We start from the raw sequence: 16,358 nt of genomic DNA on the forward strand, positions 1-16,358 counted from the left end.
ATTCACGTGGCAGGCAGATATTCACTGGGACACAACATATCCACCACCACCTGCTCATTCAATCTGCACTTTGGATTGACAGCAGAGATTTGACTCCATTGGCCTGTCTGTGATCTTATCTAGATACAATGGAGGGTAGGGATAGGGTCCAGAGTGACCTAGACAAATTGGAGGACTGGCCCTAAAGAAATCTGATGAGGTTCAACAAGGACAAGCTGGGCACCAACTGGCTAGGCAGCAGTTCTGCAGAAAAGGACCTGGGGGTTACAATGGATGAGAAGCTGGATATGAGTGAGTAACCCCCAAACACATACAAACACACACTACAGACAGTCACTTACCCCAAGGGTGCTGTATTTGCTTCTCCTTCACCTGGAGAACTCTCTTGCAAAATTCCCTGTCAGCAGCCCCTGGTTGCTTGCGCACTGCTTTTATAAAGCCCTGGCCTGCTTGACAGCCCTGCCCACTGACTAAGGCTCAGCCAATTAACAGAGGCTTCTAGCTTTCAAACCTTCCTTGGAAGCTCACAGCTTCCAACTGCCAGCCACAGCACACGGTCCTTCAAACAACTAACCACTCTTCTCTTCTGCAAACTGAATAAACCCAGTTCCCTCAGCCTCTCTTCATAAGTCATGTGCCCCAGCCCCCTAATCATTTTCGTTGCCCTCTGCTGGTCTCTCTTAAATTTGTCCTCATCCTTCCTGTAGTGGGGGGGACCAAACTGGACACAATACTCCCGGTGTGGCCTCACCAGTGCCGAATAGAGGATATTAGGAATCACAAAAAAGGGGATAGAGAATAAGAAGGAGAATTTATATAAGGGCAATAATATATCGATGGTACGCCCACATCTTGAATACTGTGTACAGATGTGGTCTCATCTCAAAAAAGATATACTGGCACTAGGAAAGGTTCAGAGAAGGGCAACTAAAATGATTAGGGGGTTGGAATAGGTCCCATATGAGGGGAGATTAAAGAGGCTAGGACTCTTAAGCTTTGAAAAGAGGAGACTAAGAGGGGATATGATAGAGGTATATAAAATGATGAGTGATGTGGAGAAAGTAGATAAGGAAAAGCTATTTACTTATTCCCATAATACAAGAACTAGGGGTCACCAAATGAAATTAATAGGCAGCAGGTTTAAAACAAATAAAAGGAAGTTCTTCTTCACACAGCGCACAGTCAACTTGTGGAACTCTTTACCTGAGGAGGTTGTGAAGGCTGGGACTATAATAGGGTTTAAAAGAGAACTGGATAAATTCAGAGAGGTTAAGTCCATTAATGGCTATTAGCCAGGATGGGGTAAGGAATATTGTCCCTAGACTCTGTCAGAGGATGGAGATGGATGGCAGGAGAGAGATCACTTGATCATTACCTGTTAGGTTCACTGCCTCTGGGGCATCTGGCATTGACCACTGTCAGCAGACAGGATACTGAGCTAGATGGACCTTTGGTCTGACCCAGTACGGCTGTTCTTATGTTCTTAAGTCATTTCACCTCCCTGTACCTCAGTTTCCCGATTTGTAAAGTGGGGATGACATGAAGTGCTTTGAGATCTACCAATAAGAGTTAGGTATTATCAAACTGTGGCATGGGCCTTGCTGTGTCCCTGCTTTTTCCTTCCCCATTCAGGAGAGTGAGGATGGTCTGGGAACAGGGAGACCCTTAGTTCCCCCTTGCCCTTCAGTGGCCACTGCAGCAGAACCAGCACACAGGGGATGGGGGTACTGATTTGCTGCTGCAGGCCAGTGGTAAATTATATTCCCCTTGGAGTAAGGTGGAAGCAGGGAGAGAATGGATGTTCCCAGGGTGGATTAGTTATGCACTGCCCCTTGCCTGGGGCTCTGTCCTAGAGACACAGTCTAGCTCCAAATAATCCCAGAGTGGATAAGGACTGCCAAAGGCAAAAAGAAACATGGACATTCTGGGAGAATTTGCCACCAGATTTTCAAAAGCAGCCACTGACTTTTGGTGCCTCAGCTCTGGGAGGTGAATGGGGGGTCCGGGGCACAAAAATGGAGGCATTCAAAATCACAGGCCACTTTGGAAAGCCTGGCTGCAAATATTTACTGAAGTTCGGAACATGGTTTCTAAGAACTCTCTCACTGTGCCCCGGCTGCAGGCACACTGGCCTCATTGCAGCTGCAGTGTCACACACCGAGCTCTCGTCCTTTCATTCGCATCCATTGCCCCCCTCTTCCCCATCTAAATTAAAAGCTACTCAAGGCACATGACTGCTCTTTGCATGTGGAAACAACATGCAATTGCCATGTTCCTCCCCCATAAACTACAGATGGGGGCTGAAGGCAGATGGACCGATTCCCAGGCAAAATATTAACATGAATTAAAGATCACCAAATGCTAGTACTAGCTATGATCACAGCCAGGCTCCAAGCCGGATGCTTCATCCAAGGAGCGGCTGTCAGGGAAGCAGCCAAGCAGCGAGCGAAGGACCATGCCACCACTCTCTGGGACGGAAAGGACCCTGGCTATTGATAATAAAAATGAAATCTACCAAGATCCACATACACAAGTTAACAGACTCAAGTACCACTGCCAGCTAGTGGGCAAAAGGTACATCTTCACTGCAACGTTAACTCAGGCTCTCACCTGGGAATTGCTCCAGCCCCTCTCTGTCCACACAAAAAATCCTCTTACCAGAGGTTAGTGATACTTTCATCCCAGGCTAACTGACCAGGCAGGGAGTAGGTTACAACCTGGGTGCTACTTTCACTCAAGTTATGTCTACACTTATGGCTTCAGTGCTGATGCTCCTCCAATGACTTCTCACAACTCCCCTCCCCGTGAGCCCAGGACAGACAAATTCTCCCACAGTTCAGTGGGAAAGAATCAGAGCAGCTCAGCTCATAGCAATACTAAGAACATGGGATGTGCCTCCAGAAGTCTTGGCAACTCAGAGGGGAGCACAGCACCGGTCCCTCAGGTAGGGCTTTTGCGTATGGCTACTGTCACCCAGGATGGGCTACCTCGGGTGCCAACACCTACACTAGCTCTGCAGTGAGGCTATACCTCCAGTATCTGCTGTACTGAGCCCAACAAGTGCTTCATTAAAGCAAATCCCTGAAGCATAAAGGGGTTACCAGCACTGGAGGACAGGATTAGAATTCAAAACAACCTGGACAAATTGGTCTGAAATCAACAAGATGAAATTCAGTGATAAGTGCAAAGTATTTCACTTAGGAAGGGGAAAAAAAATCAAATGCACAACTACAAAATGGGGAATAACTGACTGGGTGTTAGTGCTGTGGAAAAGGACCTGCAGGTTAGAGTGGATCACAGATTGAATGTGAGTCAACGGTGTGACGCAGTTGCAAAAAAGGCTAATGTTCTGGGGTGTTGTATGTAAGGCACGGAGATAATTGTTCTGCTGTACTCAGCACTGGTGAGGCCGCAGCTGGAGTCCTGTGGCCAGCTCTGGGCGCCACATTTCAGGAAAGATGTGGATAAACTGGAGAGAGTCCAGAGGAGAGTGACTACAATGATAAAGGTTTAGAAAACCTGACTTATGAGGAAAGGTTAAAAAAACCTGGGCGTTTAATCTCAAGAAAAGATGACTGAGAGGGGACCTTAGAACAGTCTTCAGATATGTTACGTGCTATTGCAAAGAGGACTGATCAATTGTTCTCCATGTCCACTAAAGTTAGGACAAGAAACGTGCAGTAAGGGAGGTTTAGGTTAGATATTAAGAAAAGCTTTCTAAGTAAAGGGGTAGTTAAGCTCTAGAACAGGCTGCCAAGGGAGGTTGTGGAGTCCCTGTCATTGGAGGTCTTTAAGAACAGGTTGGACAAACACCTGTCAGGGATTGACTAGGTTTGCTGGGTCCTGTCTTGGTACAAGGGTTGGACTTGATGACCTCTTGAGGTCCCTTCCAGCCCTACAGTGCTATGATTCTATCATTACAGGAAGGCATCCAGTCTTGGCACTATTTCCTGCCTATGCAAGTATTCGACCCGAACACATTGCATATGTGAAATAACGATCATACATTTATACCAACAAGCCACTCCTATTCAATACCTCTACCTGAAGGTTAAATCCCACTGCCCACCAATAATCTATGTAAGGTCACTGTGTAAAATGTCTTCAAGAGGCTGAGGGACGACGGAATCCACACACGGCTTAACGGGACTAAACTACTGAGAGCTGGGAGATAGATGGAAAAAACGCATGGACGTAGAAGAGAGGAGATGGTGCTTCAGAGTCATCCCCTCAACAGATGACATTAGAAAGTCTGGTAGCGTGGACCAGATAGATTTGCATTCTTGAAGGGGTCCCAAAAAAGAAAAAAAGTCTGAACATTTTTCAGCCAAAACTGATTTTCCCACACATTGGTTAATATTTGCCAGGTTTTTGACAAAAAGTTGGAACAGTTTTTTTAAAAATTGGGTTCTGGTAAAACAAACAAACAAACAAGCAAAAAACAGCCCTGCGCTGTCACTTTCTGCTGTCACCTGCCACTATGACCTCTGCGTGTTGGTCTCTTGAGATTCCACACAGCTCTCAGTGATTTCAGCTGAGCTCTCAGTAGGGACAACCTCACTGCTAGTGCAGACTGGGCCATCTCTTCCACAGAAACACTGTCCCACAGCAGGTGTGAGCACTTAGACCATTGCAATTATCAGTGATTTCAGCTGTAGTGATCACTTAAAACAAAAGACTGACTATGGAGACTAATCAGCTCTGTCTTTAAACAGTCGAGGGGGCAGGTCAAATAGTACTTGTGATTCAGGCAGACCCTCAAGCAAAACACCTGTCCCCACCCTCTCTCTTGATGCCCTTAATCAGCACAGGCTAAGTACAGTTCTGCTGTCCTGTACTCATACAATAAGAACAACATTTCATTACCCACCCCTGGATTCAAGTGACTTGTAACCCAACCCCAGCCAAAATCTATCACTTGGGCAACACAGCTCTGTTTGCTGGATACCTACGTAGATTCGGTGTGAATGTAAATGCAATCTGCTCCTGAAGCCTTTCCCCCCAGCTCATCACTAGCTGCCAGGGAGAGCTCATTTAGACTTAGCTTTCAAATCATAAATTTGAAATTATTAGGTTGGCCAACATCACTGAAATGAATGCACTGACGTTGTTATAAAAACAACAGCTGTATAAGGAAGCTAGTCTACGTTCATACTTTTCAAATCTATTATACTTTATAATACACACTTTATATGCTTTTAAAGTGTATGAATGTTTCAATTTCAATTCAAATGTCCAAACAATCACTAAATTGGCAACACTGCATGTAACTAGTTCATGAAACTGGGGTGGGGAGAGATGTTGGGGAAATTTGGGAGGGGGGGGGTAGGGAAATCCCTGAGTCAGAAGCCTTAAATATTTGCAGAGCCAGCATGAAGCAATGGAAGCAGCCACAAGCATGGCTGAGAGCTCTTTGCGTTCAACCACCAGGGTGAATTGACAGTGGAATTCACGGTCTGCTACGGTCCAGTTTTTACTTTCTGAGCCATGTTGATGTAATCAGTTACCCGCCTGTGGCATGCACTTACAGCAAGACATGTGTCTTTGCCAGGGTGGCCAAATTATGGCTCGTGAGCCACATGTGGCTCTTTTACTGTTAAAGTGAGGCTTGCGGAGCCCCTCACAGACACTTCCCTCCTTTCTCCACCTACCAGACTGGGAGAGGAGCTCAGGACCTTTGCCTTGCAGTGGGGTAGGGGCTCCTGTCCAGTGGGGAGGGGGGTCTCGGGACTTCAGCCCTGCTAGGGCTCGAGTGCAGGAGTGGGGCAGAAGCCCTGAGCCTGGCAGGTGCACCCCAGCTCTTGAACTTCTGAAGATTGTTGTATGCAGCTCGGAGGGTCAGTGAGTTTGGCCACGCCTGGTCTATGCCATGCCAAGAGTCATGCCGGCTTCCACCAGCTGAGGATCTGGCTGGTACAAACTGAACCTGGTTGCATTTTTTAAATGAATCAAAACATGGGGCTTGAATCTCCTCTCACTACCACTGGAGCAAATAAAGACTAGCTCCCCTGAAGTCAAAGGTGTTCCATTGGTGTGAAGTTGGTGGAAGTGAGAGGAGGATCGGGCCCACGATAGGCAGCTGTTATCCAATCACTGTAAACGTTGGAAAATACAGGTCCATTTGGAATCAGTAGCTGTAGTTGTAGTGTAGCCACCCTGCAATGACAATTTTCTAGCTCCGTGACTGTACTAGATCCATGGAGCAACAAGTACTAAAGATATTAATATTCTTATTCTGAAGCCTGAAATTAAAGCAGGGATCATACATATCCTGAGCCATGTAGTTGACACTCCAGGTAGAGTTATAATTACAGATATCCAAAAGTATATCCACTGCAACTCCAGTGCAACCACAGCCATTGTACTATAAAGAAGAACATCTAATCTCAAGGTCTTTCTGGTTAACTGGACAAAGTCATTTAACTAGTAGGAGCATTGGTGGTGATGTTACTCCCTTCCTGTGTCTGGGGCAGAGAGTAGTGGGGGCAAAAGGTAACAATCTCCCTGTACTCTGGGGCAGCCAAGGCCTTGCCTGCTTATCTGTCTGGCCCGGATGTAAATTAGAGCAGCCTCAGGACTACTCTGACTTTGGGCTTGTCTGCATGAGAAAGTTGCACCAGTATAACATAAGGTGTTGACTGTGTTGGTTTAAGTCAGTGACAAAGACTGAGTGGAAATTTATTTTGGTATAAGAGTGGCTTATTTTGGTTTAGCTTAAGTCAGTTAGGAATAGGTTTAAACTAAACCGGAATATGCCAGGCTCCTATTGAAACATGCCTTGGCCACAGATCTCACTATATTGGTTTAAAAGCTGATTTAAGTTTTCCTGGTGTAGCTCTCTTCTGCTGATGAACCTTACACTCTGACGATGGGCCCTGCAAAACAGACAACAGCCAGGCCAGAGCACACACTGCCCATGCCCCAATCCGCTTCCTATAGCCAGGGCAGGGGAGCAAGGCCAGTGCAGAGCACTTAGGGGCCTGTAGAGTTCACCTATCCGGGGAGGCATTCTCTCCCACTTTAAGGCCCATTGACACTGCCAAATCAGCCTGAACTGGCCTCAACGTAACCAAGAATCAGGCAGATTGTCGATTATGTGCTGGAACCTCCATGTGTCAGGACAGACAAGACCCCTGTGCAGTAGGCGCTCAGAAGGGAAGGCTGGGGAGCATTGCATCCTGGGCTGGGGAGCATTCTGTTTCTGACCCTAGGGGCAGAGAGGTGAATAGGGCCCACATTCCCTGCTGAAGGGAAAAGCGTTTCCAGCGGATGGACGGACACCCTATTTTCCTTTTGTTCCTCAGAGGCATCATCCCAGGTACGTGGCCTTCGGGGGATGGTTCTTTTCCAGAAACACTTCTCAGAGACAGAAAGGGAAACTCCATGGCCTCCCCTCAAGCTCCTGCAGACTCCAGGAAAGAGCCAGAGAACCCTACTGCCTTTGAGAAGTACATCCAGCCCTGCCTGGCCGAGCTGGGGGGCAGCACCCTGTTCATGGTGGTGGCACATCTCTCCGTGATCACCTGCCCCTTGGGCCAGGACTGGCTCATGGATTGTCACTGGGGACTTTGATAGTAGTTTTGGGGAAAATAAGATAAGGGGCACGTAAGAGCTTGTCCCTTCTTCTGCTGATAGGGCTGGAGCTTAGATACAGTGGTAGTGGGTCCATGATACACAGGCACTTCAGGTGCTCTCCTAGGCCCCGGCCCTGCAGAGACTCAGCTTCCAGCTCACGAGAGATAAACAAGTGCAGAACATGAAGCACAGCCTAAGCGTTTGTAGGATCGTGGCCTTAGCTGGTACTGGAGGTCAGCGCTGAGCTCTCCTACCCCACAGCTCTAGCCTGTCAGCCACAAGGCAAGGCCGCATGGTTTGCCACCTCTTGCACCTAGCAGGCTGTAACCTAGTACATCACACTGTGACATTAGAGGGGAATAGGGCTGGGGTGGGAGGGGAAGGATTATTATTTTGGGGGGCGGGGGGTCTTTCCCAAGCCATGGCTCACAAGCCACAAAAGGAATTAGTGGGAGGAGACTAGAACATTGCCTCCTTTTGGGGATTTTTGTGCGTGCAGTGACTCAGGTTATTTCTACTGCCCTATTGGATAATGGGGGCTGAGTATAGGGTGAGCCAGCAGCACTCCACGGAGCTCAGCTAGCATCAGCTGAGGATCTGGCCCAAGGAGCCCTGCAGTGATCAGTTTGACACCACCAAGATGTTTGGAGAGGCAGGAGCCTACCTGGAGCCCCAGGCATGACGGGAGCTTGGTAGCACAGGACAGTGGAGCTTTTCCAAGCGTTGCTTGGATGCTGTCTGATGCAGAGGAACCAGTAACATGACATCACGGCAGGGCAGGCACAAAACAGACCCTCACTCATGGAAGCCTGCGTGCATTGAGGAAGGCAGTGTTAGAACAGCCATTGATGTGGGGGACAGAGTACGTGGCTCTTCAGTGTAATCAGCAGAGGGGGCTGTGAGTCGTGACGTGTTGGGTCACAAAGACCCCCTTGGGACTGCTACCTGATATGCTGAGATTACCTCTGATCCCGTTTCACCTGCCAGTTTAGGACTCCAGAACCCTGCCTTGTTGAGCCAGATATGCTAGCCTGCTGCAACACAGACCCAGGTCTGGGCCACGTCCCCCAAAGCTGCAGACTTAACTGAAAACCCCTCAGCAAGTGTTCCTGTCTCCAGCACCCCGTTCCCAATGGGATCCAAACCCCAAATAAACCTGTTTTACTCTGTATAAAGCTTATACAGGGTAAACTCAAATTGTCCGCCCTCTATAACATTGATAGAGAGATATGCACAGCTGTTTGCTCCTCCAAGTATTAATCGCTTACTCTGGGTTAATTAATAAACAAAAAGTATAAAAAGTAGGACTCAAGTGGTTCCAAGTAATAACAGACAGAACAAAGTAAGTTACCAAGCAAAATAAAACAAAACACACGTAGATCTAAGCCTAATACATTAAGAAACCAAATTCAGGTAAATCTCACCCTCAGAGATGTTCTGATAAGCTTCTTTCACAGACTAGACTCCTTTCTAATCTTGGCCCAATCCTGTCCCCTAGTACAGATTTTGTTAGGCATCTTAGGTGAAAAGCAGGGGATTTCACATGACTGGAACCTCCTTTATTCTGCTCCACTCCCTTTTATAGCTTTGGCACAGGCCAGGAATCTTGTGTCTCTCTAGGTCCCCACCTCTCCTTCTACATGGAAAAGAACCAGGTTTAAGATGAATTCTAGTGCCAGGTGACATGGTCACATGTCCTGTGAGACTCCAAGCCTTCATTCTTCCTGGCCTGACTTACAGGAAGGCTTGCAAGTAATCACAGCCATCTACAGTCAATTGTCCTGGTTAATGGCAGCCATCAAGATTCCAAACCACCATTAATGGCCCACACTTTGCATAATTACAATGGACTTCAGAGTTCTATTTCATATTTCTATTTTCAGATACAAGAATGATACATTCATATAAATAGGATGAACACACTCCGTAAATTATAAGCTTTGTAATGATATCTTACAAGAGACCTTTCGCATGAAGCATATTCCAGTTACATTATATTCACGCTCATTAGCATATTTTCATAAAGTCATATGGAGTGCAACATCACAGGGCCATCATGCCAACCTCACTTCTCCCTGACGCTCAGCAGTTTCCCTTCCAGGTTGCAGGGTGCGAGTGCATCTGGCACAGGTGAAAGGGACCAGGCTGACTGCCCTGCCAGAACCTGTCCTCCACGTACATGACAGTGCCAGACTGACCCTACTACTGGCCTTGTTTCAGTTCCAGGAGGCTCGCCTCCAAGAACAGAGCTCAGTCTCTCTCCCAGCCGTGGTCTGTCTGTTGGGATGGCAGCAAGGGGGCAATCAGCGCCAGTTGCACCCCGCCCTGTTCTCCATGGAGAGCTGCAGGGAGACCCACTGACACAGGCTCACACCCCAAGATTCTCGTTGACATCGGTGGAGTTTGAATCAGGCCCTAGACACAACCAGTGAGCAACTTCGCATTGCTACTGTCCTGGGTTGGATGGAGACTTAAAGGAAAGGGCTCCACTCTATAGTCAGGATTGACCCCAGCCATTTTGTTACACCCCCAGCGGGGAGAGAAAACAAAACAAAAACGCAGGGCCACTGCAAAAACAGCCAGCCAATCAGAGCTGAGGAAGAGAGACACTGAGCAGCACAGCGCCCCTAGAGGTTGGTGCCCAGGGTGACCAACCCTAGGAATGACCCTGTCTATAATATAATTCCTTGGTATACAGCAGTATTGAGTCTCTGTGTATAATGATCATTCAAACCAAACAAGTCCTGGTTTCTCCCAGATCGAGGCTGCACAGCTGCCCAGGACCTGAGGCAGGATCCAGTAAGGTCTTTTCCTCTCTGTTACCAGGTACACAACTGACTCCTTTCCTTTTGCAGGGGAGGCTATTTCAACCCAGCTGTTACCCTGTCTGCATTTGCTGTAGGAGCCTTTTCTCCTAGTCCCCTACTGGCTCTGCCAGCTGTCAGGAGGAATACAGGGAGCCCTTTTGGCCAGGGTATGTGGAAAACCCCCAAATACCCCTAGCATGGGTGCATATATGACACACACAGCAGTTAGCTGAAGGCTTATGCTGATCACCACAGACTTGGTGTCTGCACCTGTTGCATAGGGTGGAGGAGATACAGGCATGGGAGACCATCCCCACAAGTTAGGAAAGCACTGGAGTTATTGAAACAAAACTGCTTGAAATACTCATGCACTTGAGAGGCAGCTTCTGTTCTCCAACACCAGGGTGAGAGGGCCAGGTAAGTACCTAGATATGAGCTACAAGACCAGCTCACCAGGCACTGCACCAAACAGCAGCAGCACTTCCTTCCCTTGATTTATTTAAACAGAAAGAGGCCTCTAGAAATCCAACAGCTCCTTCCCAGGTCTCCTTGGAGGAACCTACCTTCTCCCTGAGCAGCTTGTTGGCATTTAATCTAAGCAGCAAGTGGTCAGCAGGCTATCACTTGATCCCTGGCCTCAGACCCAGCACCTGGGAGGAGTTAGTCACAGGTGGGGCTAACCCACCTGCCTTAAAGTTACACTACATCGTGGGACAGCATCAATGACAAGGTCCAGCCCAGTCCAATTTGGGAGCTCTCCCCAAATCCATAGGAGAAACTGATGGAGCTCACTTAAACCTGGGCCAAACAGTCATAATAAATCCTATATTCAATTATTTTTGCCTCATTATCTGTTTGCAAGTTCTCCATGAACACACTGGGGGTTTCTCCAATTTATTCCTCATTTGAAATGACTCTCCAGTTAAATTCTTCTAATAATTCATGGTCTCGAGATAATTTGCAAACAGTATTTGAAACATGACATGTATTGATTTGTGAGGGACATAGGTAGTGATTGAGGGACAGAGCTAAGGAGCTCAGAGATACTTCACTGAATGATCTTTGGCCCTTGGGGACAATGTTGCTGTAATTCTGCAGGAAAAGCCACTCTGTGGTTTGATATACAAAGATATTTAGGCTCGTAACTTCTACTGAAATCCATGGAAATTTAGAGCCTAAATACTTTTGTGGATCTGGGACTATATCCACTCATGGATTTTATTACAAGTTAATAAAAATCAAACTTGATCTCAACTAAACTCCTCACTAAAGCTAAGGACTATAACCTTTACTAGCCTCCTTAAGCCTTAAGCAACACAGTCACAAATCAAAATTACAACTGGAATAGAGTTAACAACTCAACAAGTTGACGATAATATGGAATGAAGTCGACAGTTGACCAAATCAGTGGACGACAGAACTTTCCACATGCATGCTTGCAAACTGGACACCAGGGGGCAGAGAAATAAACTTTAGTTGCTTCAACGTCCTGCTGGCAAGTTAATTGTGGTAGGGTCAACCTGAGAATTCTCTGCGATGTGTTTGCTTTGCTTTTTGTTTCCAGCCCCATGAAGAATGGGAGCGGGATTAAGGATTTGTTATAGCGATGGGTCCTTGCTTGCAGGCTGCGTTGCCCATGTTCAGCTGCCTTTTCTGTAGCACTAAGGATCAGCTGTCCCTACCAGGGCATAGCACTGACCTCCAGTGTGCCAGGTCCTGTCTCCCCTACGTGGCCCTGGCATCTGCCAGACATGGCAGGACCAGGCCTTCTTTTGGGGACTACATCCCCCCTCTAATCAGCTCAATGGGGCAATCGAGTCCTTCCAATGCCCCAGCCAGCAAAGCTGAGGCTTCCCCACCTCCGGCCAGCCTCTGGAGCAAAAGGCTAAGATGGTCAATCAAAGGGAGATCCCGGAAAAGGCTAAGCTGAGCCTAGTAGGGTGAGCCTTGTACCATCTCTTCTTTCCAGGGTCCAGCTAGGGGAGCAGAGTGTGATGGTGGAGGACGTTTTCTCCAATCAGTCTGGAGAGGGCTGCGCAGTGCAGGAAGGCAGCACGGTGGTCAGCACAGAACTGATGATCTCGTCTCTCCTTATCATCCAGATGGGAGCCCTGGCTAGGGTGACCAGATGTCCCAATTTTATAGGGACAGTCCCGATTTTTGATTCTTTTTCTTATATAGACTCCTATTACTCCCCACTCCCGTCCCGATTTGTCACACTTGCTGTCTGGTCGCCCTAGCACACAGCAAGACCCAGCTGGCTCCATTCTGCATCAGTTTCACCCTCACCACAGGCATTCTGGTCAGATAAGTGTAGATCACTCTTCCCTGCTCCCCCGCTGTGGGGAAGGGGATAAGGTTGCCAATGAGCCCAACCAAAAAACGTGCATATCTGTGGGTCTGCCTGCAATGAGTGTGTTGTGTCCTGCTCTGTGCCTGAGCCACACATGATACAAGTCTGCTACAGCTGCCCCCTCTAAAGGATAGTTCTTAAAATCACTGTACAGTAGCTGATGCTTCACTCTGCAAGTTGCTGGTTTGATTCCTGGTGATGATATATAGCACTTTCATTTTTGGATGTATTTTTTGCTGACACTGGCAATTTTGGATTCCCCTGCAGGCTGAGAATGGACCTGCTCTGTGATTTCACAGTGCTGCCAGGTCATGTGATGTTAGCGTGAGCCTCATGATATTTGGAGTATTTTCAAAACCCCAGCTCCTGGACTCATGTGATTACATGAGACTCTCAGCTTATTAAAAAGAAGTGCACTGCTAGCTTTTAGAGAAAAGCTGGAAAACATGACCCTCAACGCTCAACAACTAGGAAGCAAATTTTAAAAAAATCTCATGATTTTTAAGACAATCTTATGATTTTGTGAGACAACATTTTTAAGCAGTTGGGGCTGGCAAAACTGATTTCAGCCAATCACAGAGGGGGAAGCAAGCAGAGGGGAATGGGCTCTGCAAGTCACATTTAAAATGGCAGGATGGGATTTACAAGGCAACGAAGGCACCTAACTCCCACAATGGGTATGTAGGTGCCTAACTCCTTTGTGAATCCCACCCAAAAGCTCTTTCCCCATATGCCTTAAATACATCCCTGATTTCTCCTTTCAGTGACTCCATCTCCAGATCCTGTCTGAATACAGCCCAGGCCTTTGACCCAGCCTCGGTGGCCAGTCCCTGGGACAACCACTGCGTATATTGGATTGGATCACTAGCAAGCGCTGCTTTCATGTCTATTATATACGAGTTTGGAAGGAGTCTGATCAGCTGCTGAGCTCAGCCTGTAGGGTGAGGCTAGTGTGAGGTCAGTTGTGGAATTAAATGGAGATTATTTGGATGGAAGGTTTTTCCTATCCCACTTTCCTCTGTGGCTAAGACTCTTATATAGGAGAGGCAGTGTGGCCTAATGGATAGAGTGCTGGGCAGGGATTTCGGAGATCTGGCTCAACGACAGGTCTACTCTGTAAAGCAGGGGTCGGCAACCTCTCAGAAGTGCTGTGCCGAGTCTTCCTTTAGTCACTCTAATTTAAGATTTTGCGTGCCAGTCATACATTTTAAGAAGGTTTCTTTCTATAAGTCTATAATATATAACTAAACTATTGTTGTATGTAAAGTAAATAAGGTTTTTAAAATGTTTAAGAAGCTTCATTTAAAATTAAATTAAAATTCAGAGCCCCCCAGACTGGTGGTCAGGACCTGGGCAGTGCGAGTGTCACTGAAAACCAGCTTGCGTGCCACCTTTGGCACCTGTGCCATAGGTTGCCTTCCCCTGCTGTAAAGTAGCTGTGCAATAATACCCCGTTTAATCCTCCCATCTGGTCCCTATCTGTCTTCAGAGCCAGATCTCGTTACTTTACGAACTAAAATCTGTTTTATTACTTTATACTTGTAAACAGAGTCAGGATCAGCTCTACCCTGACATCTGGTGGAAAGAATTTCAGAGAGTGTATTTGCATAGGCATGCCTATCCCATCCCAGGCTGCCGAGCTGTGGGACTGCTTTGTGACAGAAATAACTCAACCTCAGTTGGGTCGTACTGGCTAGACAAGGGACATGGGTTCCAAAATCCAGTGAATTGAGAGAGGCTGGGGATAGGTATCTGTGCCTGGTGGTGCAGTCTCCTTGTGGAGCCAGAAGCACCAGTTCCACCCCCTCCTCTCTCCACTGTGGAATGTCAGAGTTGATTTTTTTATTCCCTCAAGAATCTAGATACAGGTTACTGAGCTGAACTCACTTTGGGCTAATGGTGCACTAGCACTGGGGCTCCCCTACTAAGAGCTGAGGTCACTAAGAGCTGAAATCACTAAAGAGCTGAAATTACTGAGCTGAGAGCACTGAGTACTGTGCTAACTAGTGGGGGAGCCTGAAGCTATACTGTGGAACAGAGCAGCTGGTGGAGTGGAGCAGTTTGTGGGGATGGCTGGAGCGGATCACGGGACAGCTGGTGGAGCGGAGCGGCTGGCAGAGCAGAGTAGCTGTGGGACGGGTGGAGCGGCTCACAGAGCAAGCGGAGCCGAGCAGTTTGCAGGGAGAACTGGAGCAGCTCATGGAGCAGAGCAGCTGGTAAAGCGGAGCAGTTCGTGGAGAAGGCGGAAGCAGAACCCATGGAGAGGCAGGGCAGGTGGCCCCGGACCACGTAAGGTGCCCCTTTCTACCCAGGCTGGGGGGAAGGGACCTCTACAGATAAACTCTCGAACTCTGGGGTGGCACTGGCCAGAGACTTTGGGGTTGTTGGACTTTGGGGTGATTGGACTTAAGACCCTAAGGGGAAAAAGGACAGTGCCAAACGTACTTGGAGGTGGGTTTTTGTTTATAGTTTGTGTTATAACCCTGTTTGTGGTGTTTCTCCAATGGGATGCCGCATTGATTCCTTCCTTTATTAAAAAGATTTTGCTACACTCAGACTCCGTGCTTGCGAGAGGGGAAGTATTGCCTCCTAGAGGCGCCCAGGGGGGTGTGGTATGTAAGTGTCTCAGGTCACTGGGTGGGGGCTCGAGCCGGTTATGCATTGTGTTACTGAAACGGAACCCCTGGATACTGAACCCGGCCCTTGTTGCTGCCAACTCAGAGGGGCAGAAGAGTTACATACTCATGCTAGCCCCTCAGAGCAAACATAGTGCTGAGAGAGGGGGCTCGATTCTTTTTTGACTCATGGATCATCATCAGAAGCCTGACAGCACAATAGTTATTTCTGGTGATATATTAGCCAGAAAGAGTCCATCTTGACTCTCAGATCCCATGCTAAGATTACAGCATTGGCAGTCAGACTAACCATCTTTGCAGCAGGAAATCCACACTGCCAGCAGGACAGAGCAAGTGGCATTTACCTAACGCTTCACACAGGTCTGTCTCTGTTTTCCTGATGAGTCTTTTCTACCATTCAAGGTTTCTGTTGGCAGGAAGATCTCACAGGCTGTTCCTGAAATAAGACAAAGACTAGCTTGGGCGATGCAGCCCTGCAGGCATCTCTGTGTTCTCTACAAAACCAAGAGAAAAAACCCCAAATTGCTCTCCAAAAGCCCACACAGGAAAACTTGCAGACAGAAAACTGTTTTTACAGAAAACTGTTTTCAAAAACACATCTCCAATTTTATATCTATCTATCTATCTATCTATCTATCTATCTATATTCTGGCATGATTTAGGCCTCAGTCCAGCTTTAAGACCATGACTAGTCCTATTGGAGTCAATTTGGACTATTCATGGGTGAGACTTTCAAAGATCCAAATGGCATCCTGGTGTCTAACTCTGTGATGGGTGGTGCACACTGGCAGTGTCACCTAGTGATTAGGCTGCTAGCTCTACTTGCCCTGCCTCCAGTGCCTCTTAGTGGCCACTGTCACATCTTGTAACAGCTGCATGACAGCTACAACTCCCTGGGCTACTTCCCCATGACCTCCTCCAAACACCTTCTTTATCCTCACCACAGGACCTTCCTCCTGGTGTCTGATGATGCTTGTACTCCTTAGT

General features: G+C 47.6%; 1 pseudogene; it reads left to right on the forward strand.

Moving 5' to 3' along the window:
- Positions 1–7,269: 7,269 nt before the first annotated feature.
- Positions 7,270–15,816, forward strand: LOC127032177 (aquaporin-8-like; annotated as a pseudogene).
- Positions 15,817–16,358: the final 542 nt, after the last annotated feature.

Source organism: Gopherus flavomarginatus, chromosome 12 (genome assembly GCF_025201925.1).
Source record: "Gopherus flavomarginatus isolate rGopFla2 chromosome 12, rGopFla2.mat.asm, whole genome shotgun sequence".
Taxonomy (NCBI): domain Eukaryota; kingdom Metazoa; phylum Chordata; order Testudines; family Testudinidae; genus Gopherus; species Gopherus flavomarginatus.